The 10,641-nt window shown below is 28.7% G+C and overlaps 1 protein-coding gene across 2 annotated transcripts in view; it reads left to right on the top strand.

Annotated features, from left to right (window-relative positions):
- The first annotated feature begins 4,504 nt into the window (after positions 1 to 4,504).
- The window catches only part of LOC134711760 (uncharacterized), a 29,270-nt gene continuing 23,133 nt past the window's right edge, over positions 4,505 to 10,641 (top strand). For both annotated transcript variants that reach the window (XM_063572625.1, XM_063572624.1), the window contains exon 1: positions 4,505 to 4,637. The gene's annotated coding sequence lies outside the window, so the exon portion shown is untranslated. The remainder of the gene's footprint in view (positions 4,638 to 10,641) is intronic.

Raw genomic sequence — 10,641 nt, 5'->3', positions numbered from 1 at the left:
GCATTTTGTATTGTAAACAGTTTTGCAATCACTATTACAACTTATTGTTCACCTTACAGACTGTAATGAGGTAAACAGTAGAAAAAAGTCAAGGGAATCTATGGAATAGAAAAATATCAAGTTTGAATCATTTTTCCGGCCAAAATTTTAGGAGATAGTTTTGTTCAAATTTGTTAATTTCTGGATTTATGATGTATGTTTACCTTTTCAATTGTGGTTTCATAACAGTGTAATTAACACTATGGTTTGTACAATTTACAATATATATTTTTAAACATCTTTATATATTTATGAGTACATATACTTGTTGGTTTTATTGTAATCTATTCATATTTTTGAATTAGTACTCAGGAACAGTAATCTATTTGTATTATAATGTACGATTCTAGAACTCTACAAACCAAATATACACACTGTGATATCTATGTATATTTTAATTTATTCATTTGATTAAATTTTGATAGAACTGATGATTTTTTCTTCAATGATACAAATATGAAAATATTGAGTTTGAAACTTTTCATATATGTTAACACAGTGTTTGTATAAATAATATTAAGTCAAAAAAATATTATAAAGTTTTTATTGAAACAATACATGACAAAAGGTGAACACAGTGTTGATAATGAAACAATGCATAGACAAAAAGTGACCCAAGTGTTTATTTTGAAGCAATACATGACAAAAGAAGAAATAAGTGTTTATATTCCAAAAACAATACCTGGCATAAGGTAAACACAGTGTTTGCATGTAAAAAATGAAGTAAAGAGATTATCACAGTGTTTATATTGAAACAGAACATGCCAATAAGTGGACACAGTGTTAATATTGAAACAATACGTGACAATAGGACAATACATAAAAAAAGGCAAACTAAGTGTTTATATAAAAGTACATGACAACAGTTAAACAGTGTATAATTTGAAAAAAATATCACTACAAAAGGTTACCTTAGTGTTTGTATTAAAATAAAACATGGCAAAAAGTAACCTTAGTGTTTGTATTGAAACAAAACATGGCAAAAGGTAAACACAGTTTATATTGAAACAATACATTACAAAAGGTAAACACAGTTTATATTGAAACAATACATTACAAAAGTAAACTCAGTTTATATTGAAACAATACATTACAAAAGTAAACACAGTTCATATTGAAACAATACATTACAAATGGTAAACACAGTTTATATTGAAACAATACATTACAAAAGTAAACTCAGTTTATATTGAAACAATATATTACAAAAGTAAACACAGTTCATATTGAAACAATACATTACAAATGGTAAACACAGTTTATATTGAAACAATACATTACAAAAAGTAAACTCAGTTTATATTGAAATAAAACATTACAAAAAGTAAACACAGTTTATATTGAAACAATACATTACAAATGGTAAACACAGTTTATATTTGGTAAACACAGTTTATATTGAAACAATACATTACAAAAGTAAACACAGTTTATATTGAAACAATACATTACAAAAGTAAACTCAGTTTATATTGAAACAATACATTACAAAAGTAAACACAGTTCATATTGAAACAATACATAACAAATGGTAAACACAGTTTATATTGAAACAATACATTACAAAAGTAAACTCAGTTTATATTGAAACAATACATTACAAAAGTTAAACACAGTTTATATTGAAACAATACATTAAAAAAGTAAACTCAGTTTATATTGAAACAATACATTACAAAAGTAAACACAGTTTATATTGAAACAATACATTACAAAAGTAAACACAGTTTATATTGAAACAATACATTACAAAAGTAAACAGTTTATATTGAAACAAAACATGGCAAGAGGTTAACACAGTTTATATTGAAACAATGCATTACAAAAAATAAACTGATACAATACATTACAAGAGTTAAACACAGTTTATTTTGAATCTATTCATGACAAAAAGTGAACTAAGTGTTTGTATTGAAACAATACATTACAAAAAGTAAACTCAGTTTATATTGAAAAAATACATGACTAAAAAGTTAAAACAGTGTTTGTATTGTACATCTTTGTCGATTATTTAAAAAAAAACAATAATAGATACGTGGAAACTGTGGACAGCAATAAATGATCATGATTACAAAAACGCCAAATAACCGTTAACCATAATTATGCAGTTGTGTGTATCTATATATATATACAATATAAAAAAGAAGATATAAATATAGGAAGATGTGGTGTGATTGCCAATGAGACAACTCTCCATCCAAATAACAATTTATTTACAGTAAACCATTACAGGTCAATGTACGGCCTTCAACACAGAGCCTTGGCTCACACCAAACAACAAGCTATAAAGGGCCCCCAAACTACAAGACTAAGTGTAAAACCATTCAAACTTGAAAGCCAATGGCCTATTCTATATAAAAAAACAGAAACGAGAAACACGCATAAATTACATAAACAAAGACAACTACTGTACATCAGATTCCTGATGGTGTTATTACCAATGAGATCTCCACAACTGACCAAATGACACAGAAATTAACAACTATACATGGTCACTGTATGGCCTTCAACAATGAGCAAATCCCATACTGCCAGTAATAAGTATAAAGCCCATTGTGGTCTTCTCACCTATTTTATAGATTTATAAATATTTCACATAATCTTTGAAAAAATATTTGTATACAAACTTTAAATTTAATTGTTAGAATAATATTATCACATTATTTTCTTTTTTACTTGTGAGGCCAGTCAGGCCACTATTGATTGTAATTGCTAAATATTAAATGTTTGGACCAAAGGTTAAATTAAGGCTTTTTTTCAAAGCCATTGACTTATTTGATTAATCTGGTTGATGTATATCATAACAATTGATAATATTTTATTTAGGACAAATATTTTAAAATCTCTGAAGTTTAATAAATAGTCAATTAAATTATAGGATCATTTCTTTTCATTAAAATTAAAAGGCTTTCATATCTTTTTTCTATTCCTTATCTTGAGGTAAATATTTTTGGTGTTGGCTTCATGTTAAATGTAAACTCTTTTCTGATGAGCATTTTTCCATATATAATCTTCTATACCTTGTTGGCCAGGTTTGACGAAGTCTAAAACCAGCTTACAGTATGGTGGTGTTTGACAGACAGATTGGTGGGGTTGGTTGGGGATAAGAGGATACCAAATTTTTGTAATTAACTCCTGCTTCAGTTTTCACCCTGGATCCCTGACACTTCACAGTAAGATAATACACTAATGTTGAAGTTTTGCAACTGCTATTATTGAATTGTTCAAGAATTTTTTTCTCATTTTTCAAGACTTTGGAACTTAGTCAATTTTCAGTACTTCCAACTACTGTGGATTAATTTATTTTTCGTGTGTATCAATTTTCGTGGATAAAGGAAAACTTAAATGTTTGTGAATATTTAATTTCGTGGTTTTGCCGAAGTCTGTATCAAAGCCTATGGGAAATTTGTCATTCATTGAACATATTATTTCGTGGCTTACCTGTACCCGCGAAATCCACAAAAATTGGCATCTAAGGAATAATAATAAATTGACAGTATATAGTAAGCTGTGACCATTAATTAGTCACACATGTTGCAATCCTGTTTGAGACTTTGAACTATGTTTTAACTAATTTTGGTTTGTTGTTTGCTGAAATATAATAATTTTTAAAACAAAAGCCTATGATGGGATAATGAATCTATGACAATAGCTCATCTGAAAAACGCACTCATATAAAAACTTCAAGAAGATTAGGAGGAAAAAAGAAGAAAATAAACATCTATAAACAAAAAAAAAGGTACTTTATACATACTGCAAATACAATATGTTCTAAAGAAAACAAAATTAAGAAGAAGAAACAAATTTGCAATCTTACTTTACAAATCTGTAGTTTTTAAGTTTTATTCTAGGTAAGGTGAAACCAGTTAAAGATTGACAAGTGATGCCAAGAACAAGAGATATGATTTAGGCTCTCAGTAAAAAGATGAATTGTTTAGAAGTTGTTGAAAGGTAAAAATCCCTGCAAGATCCTACTTAATTTTTAATCTTGAAAATAAACTCTACGGAGTCATACCACATCTTCTTATATCTCTATATGGTAGTTTATAATGAGATGTAGTATAAGCATCAATGAGACAACAACCCAACAATGCAATAAATAAAAAAAACATTGTAGTCTTGCGCTTACTGAAATGACAGTAGTAGGAATCAAATGAATATTTTATTTAAGTAAAAGCATCTAGATTCAACATTTAAAAAAAATGATGATATACATTTGGCTTTTAAACTTGTATTGGTATATATTTCATTAAATAAATCACATTTTCTGAAGAAGAAAAATATTGATGTTTGAGTAACATTACTAATTTCACCAAAATTGGTTGAAGAAGTTCCTGTTAAGGCGTTGTTTATGTGTTATGCAGAAAAACACTTTTGTTTACACTTTCAATACACATTTAAGTAAATAGATTAAAATTTTAATCCATCATTTAATAATGTTTTATGGTCTTATAACAATAGGTTTAGAATTGTTCCAAGTGGTGACCTATTCGGTACAAAGAAGTTTAAAAGGACCATTTCCCTCAAGCCTGGTTAAAGACATTACATTAATTCATTGGGCCACTAGCTTGATTACAAATTGGAATACACATCACCAAGTAAGTGTTTTTTTTCATGATTAATAGTTTTAATTGCTGATTTTATTCAAGTACTAGGTACTCAATATCCTGATAGAAGAAGATGAAATTATCATACGTTTTATTAAATTCAACATTTTATGTATGTAAACTTCATTCAGACAGACACCCAACAACAAATGGCATCATCCCAAGTTGGCTTTGGTATTTGATATAGTTGATATTTTTCAAATTAAAGTATAAATACATTTGCTTTCTCTTTTAATAAAATACTATTTTATTTAAGTGAGATTATACTGATATTAATAAATGCATTGGTAAGTGTGTATAAATTTTACATTTAGTTTTTTTAAAGATTTTTTTCTTAAATAGTTGGATGCAGTTGTCTGATAATCTTTGGTAAATATTATATAATTTAACTCATAATTAGTAGTTCTATTCAATTTTCTAAATTACTAGATTTTGAAAATGTTTTCAAAATTTAAAGACTTCTCTGTTCATTCTAAGATATCTCAAAGAAAATCAAACATGAATTAAAAAATATGTAAAGGAGAGTGATTTTTTCTCTCACCCCAAACATCCAAGATTTTACTTTGTTGGTGAATGAAGACTTCCAGAAAGTGTTATATGACAAAATTGTAAATTGTATAATTTACCTATTAAAGGCATCATTAAAGACTCTTTAAGGTAAGGTTTGCATGAAACCTGGATTTTTTCTTAGTGATATTGTACCAATATGATACATCATTTTGTTCAGGAAGGAGTACCCAATCATTTAATGAAAAAAAAATCGAACATCGCCCGTCCTGTTTTTTCAGGTGTAAAGCTCAAATTTCCGATTTTTGACGATTTTTAGGGAAAATTGTATTTGAATTCTTCTGAAATAATAATGTATGCAAGTGACTATGAAAAAATGAAAAAAAAATGAATAAAACATGTATAAATAATTGTGGTCCATCCATTAATATTAAATTTTAATTAAAAAAATCATATAAAAGTTCTTAAAAACAAGATTTTTCAATTTTTGGGTTTAAAAAACCCGTTGCCATGGCAACAAAAAGCCAAAAATATCCCTTTTCCGTTTCCACCTTTTTGGTAAAAATCTGTGAACATAACGATTTAACTATTTCCATTATAAGGAGCTAAAAAAATTATATGTCCCTGAACTCGTTTTTAAGGTAATGTGCGTTATGCATCATACTATAAGAAGAGAAACATTCCGTCAGTTTAAAAGTGATTGATGAAAAATCATATTTCGAATGATGCAAACGTGTGGGTTGTGAGCATATTTTGGGACAAATTTGCTAACTGTACATTTGCATATTTGAAAAGGCCAAGTCGAACATTCTGTCATTCGTAAAAATTATGCAATAAAAATATCTTGAGAATATATATATGCATCCTCTGTAAGTAAAACACATTGCGCATTATGTAAGTTCCAACCATTTTAAATGAAATTGACTAAAAGTGTCACAAAAATGTCACGTTTTTACTCAATCGTGCATTTCTATAATTTATATTTATACTTTATAAAAATTGGAAACGGTTTGCATCAGACTTACAAATTCAATGAAAGAGAAAGCGTTCTTGAAGCAGAATAAACAACACTTCTATCTTGTGAAAGGAGATCTTTTTCTATTGAAATGAGCTTCCCATATATTTTTTTAAGGTTTTGCGGCAGGAGACAAGAGAAAGGGGACGGGAGAAAGGAGAAATGTATCCCCTGTCCAACCCCTCATAAATCTAGAACTGTAAAAGTGACGACCTCAAATTTCAAATTTATTCTGTGTTTTTGTGGCAAAAAGCATTGTGCATAAGTTTTATATCAGTTTGTTGATTCTTACTAAAGTTAGAAAACGGAAACCAATTTTATAAAATCAGACGTACACTATGGTACGTACATTCGGATGGACTTACAAACAGACAAGGATAAAACCTAATGCCCCCTTTGCTACGGCGGGGGCATCAAAATGTACATTTATGAAATAAAATAAAATTCCGCAAAACTTCATGAATGGTTTTTGCACAAGGACATTACTTGTACGAATCAAATTTTGATAAAATAACATCAACACAGCGATTTTGAGGTAGGTGTTGTTTTATATTCGATAATATTGTAGTTATCGAACATTGGTTAATCTAAGCAATTCAAAATGGTGAGTCCCTCCTTTTTTCAATTATTTGAATTCGAGTTATCTCCCTGTGTATGCAATCCTTACCTTAAAGGACTTTTTGGCTAAGATACACTCATAGAGTTAATGCATCACTAAAATGATTTTATTATGGAAGAGTTCAGAAAGGATATATGCTTCATTTGTAAATATATTTTTGGTTGCAGGTTGTGCTCTACTAATTTATGACACAACATATCTGAATCAAAAATGTCTATGAATTTGGAGAGTTTTTGCCATTTCACTTAATTTTCTTTCTTCTTAAATCTGCATTATCAATTTAAATGCAGATTTAAGAAGATAGATTTTAAGAAAAAGTTTTGTTGCATTGAATAGATTGAACATTTAATTTGGAAAATTGGAGAATTCCAATACTGCTGATTATTTATGTTAATTTTTCCACTTTAAAAAAGGCAAATTACTTGTGCCTGATTTATTATTTTGCTTACACTAAATGAGATACCATTTGAGTAATCATATGATAATATTTTTGTATCAAATAACCACCAATGGGTCTTCAATGCAGCAACAAACTCCAGCACCTGGAGGAGTCCTTCAGCTGGCTCCTAAACAAATCTGTATACTAGTTCAGTGACATAATGAATTATACACAAGAAACTAAAATTAAATTCATACAAGACTGACAGAAGCTCCTGACTTGGGACAGGCACAAAAATGCGGTGGGATTACATATGTTTAATGAGATCTCCTCCTCCTATACCTTTAGCCAATGTAGAAAAATAAAACACACAATACGCACAGTAAAACTCAGTTTAAGAGAAATCTAAGTCCGATTTCTGAATAGGTAACAAAAGTAACTAAAAAAATGACAATTATACATAAATTAACAAAGGACTACTAGCAGTTACTGACATGCCAGCTCCCGACCTCAATTAAACTGATTAAAAGATTATGTCTTCATCAAATGAATATCAAGCACACTCCCTTCCGTTAGTGGTTTAGTATTATACCATCATAACATTTATCAGAAGAACATAACCCGTATCATGCCAACAACTGGTTTTAAGAATAAATGTGTTTAATTCCGATGCAAAGACCCTATAAGTGAATCCGTATTAAAGCCACAATATGCAATCTTTAAAAGTTTTGTTAGCTTTTGAAGTATATACTGACATTTTTGTGCCATGTAAAGAATATTACCATAAAAAATTAGATGTGAAATTCCTGAACTTATAAGATGTCTACATGTTGAGTTATATTTACAAATGATGTCCTTGTACCGATGATAAAATTTAGTAAATGTTTTAATAGTATTAAACTTCCCATTAATGATGTAGATATCATGATCAAGGAAAGGGTTGTGTACATTGTTAGTATTAGCTGTATTTAAAGTTAGTTCAACAGGGTAAATTTCTTTAGTAAACATACTGAAGTCGCCAATTTATAATCCTAATATCTAAAAGTATTGTTAAATTTTTGTATCAAATGTTGTTTCAATGGGTCTTTGCTGATTTTATTCATAAATTGTAACTCATAAAAATACAAAAACAGGTCCACAATAAGTGGTGCACAGTTAGTCCACATTGGAATTCTGATAACTTGACAATATACGTAATCTCCAAAGCGAACAAAAATGTTATCTAGTAAAAATTCAAGGGCAGATATAGTATCAAAGCAAGTTTATATTTGATACCAGAAATAGGGTATTTAGTATTGATTGTTAAGAGTAAAATTTTCTTTAAAAGGATGTATGGGATATCAACTATCTTCATTACTGAATTAAAAATAGAGTTCAAAGATTTCTTGTCAGCTTTTTCTTGTTTAATCCATTTCAAACAGTAAGTACGGAGTGAGTGGTGGATGATATTACGGCACTCATTCCAATTAATATTTGACGGGGGACAATATTTAGGTCCTTTACTGAGGAATGATTTTAAGTCTTGGTAGCGAACATCGTTAAGGTCTCCTGTTATAACATGGGAAATGGGGCCATAAATGTATTTGGAATTACTGCAATTACATGACGTAGGTATATTTTCACTGATATTTACATTTTTATTGATAGAATTAAAATATTAAAACATAGTATTTACTCTTAATTTACTCTTGAAACTAAATAAATGTTTTTGAAACTTTTTTGTCCAACCTTTACATTACACATTTTAATGAAAGTAAAACTATGAAGGTCGTGAACTTTTATGATATTTATTTATAAACCCAAAATAACCAAATTCTTTAATAATTGAATTTCATTAAATTAGAATTATGATGCTTATCTTTATTTTGTTGTATGTTATTATTGGAGAGGGCATTTGGCCAACATATTTCAGTATAATACAAGGAGAAAGGCATAAGTCATGTTTTGGTCATTCACTTAAGTTGAAAGCTTACATAAATAATGGTATAAATTCTTGACCATGTGATTGGATGTTACATATTAATCCTTTTATGATTAATTTTGTTATTTTCATTCTGGTAGGTTTGTAAGTACTGAAGTTTTGATGAGATATTTAAACTTCTAATCCATGGGAACATCCTTCAGCCCATTTTTACATCCATTAATAAGCACTTTTCAAAACTTTTCTAATGCTTTTATTTTTTCAAGGCCAATCATATAATAAATAGGATCTAGAATGTTAACTCTAAAGATGCTAACACTAGAAAGTGATGATTTAACACTGATATTTGATCTCTTATCTGAAAATTAAATACAACATAATATTTTCCAAAGAAAAAAAAAACGCAGTTAAGTTCAGTGTGACATTTCAAAGGCAAATCAAGAAATGATAGAGTTGAGCATTTAGACGCAATTAAGCTTAAAGTTTTCCTGAAACATTGGAAAAATGTAATGTTGTAAACAGATTTAAGACTGTTTGAAATTACTTTTTCCAACACATTTAGAATAAAAATAATACTTAGCATAGAATTTGGTTGAAATCCATTCAATGTTTCTTAATTCTCACTGAAAATCTCTATTTTTGGCCTAATTGTGTTGTAATTGTCAATGCTTTATAAGAAATTAGTTTATATCAATATCTTACATGTCTTCATCTTCTTTAACCAACTTTTATCTGGAAACAATGGTTATAATATATGCAGGACCAAATATGGTGCTTTCTTTTGAAATGCTCTTGTTGTGCAGCAAACTGAATTTATTTTGTCTTGTGATTTGTATTGTAAGCTATATTGTTATGCCCCTGTAATAATGTAGCAGGCCTTTTGGTTTTACCTTGTCAGTCTGTACATCTGTACGTCATGTAATTGGTTTCAGTTCTCTAGCTTTAGTTTGTTATGAAACTTATACACAATGTTTGATACCACAAAACATTATCATTGGGTTCTTAAAATATAACCGTATTTCAATATGAATTATTTTGAGGAAACTATTGTAAGGTGAATAAATTGAAAACTTAAATTTGAATGACATGGTAAGAGCAATATTTTTATGCCCTGTGTAAGATTGTGTAAGATCATTTTTTTTTTCTTTTTGGTCTGTGAATCCATATCATATCAAGATAGTTAAAAATTGTCCCAAATTATTTTTTTATCAGGATATCAAGATTTACTGACCAAAGGAAATGAAAGTGTAGGCATATTCTGGTGTCATAACAATTTGTCAAAGGTCAAGACCTCTGACCATTAGCAATACTTTTTCAATTGCTTGTCAATGTTTAGTACATGAATAATGGTATATTTTAGAGTCAGAGATCAGGGTCACGTGACTTAGTATTATATATTAAGTATCTGCTGTTCAGCTTTAATCTGTACGTTCTGATTTATGACCATTTCTCAAAGGTCAGACTTATGAGGTTGCATCATAACACCCTATCAAACAATTTCAAATAAGAAGACATAGTTTTTGTTTTCTTTACAAGAGTGAAAGTATTGTTGAA

Source organism: Mytilus trossulus, chromosome 3, assembly GCF_036588685.1.
Source record: "Mytilus trossulus isolate FHL-02 chromosome 3, PNRI_Mtr1.1.1.hap1, whole genome shotgun sequence".
Taxonomy (NCBI): domain Eukaryota; kingdom Metazoa; phylum Mollusca; class Bivalvia; order Mytilida; family Mytilidae; genus Mytilus; species Mytilus trossulus.
This window is presented reverse-complemented; position numbering and strand designations above follow the sequence as displayed.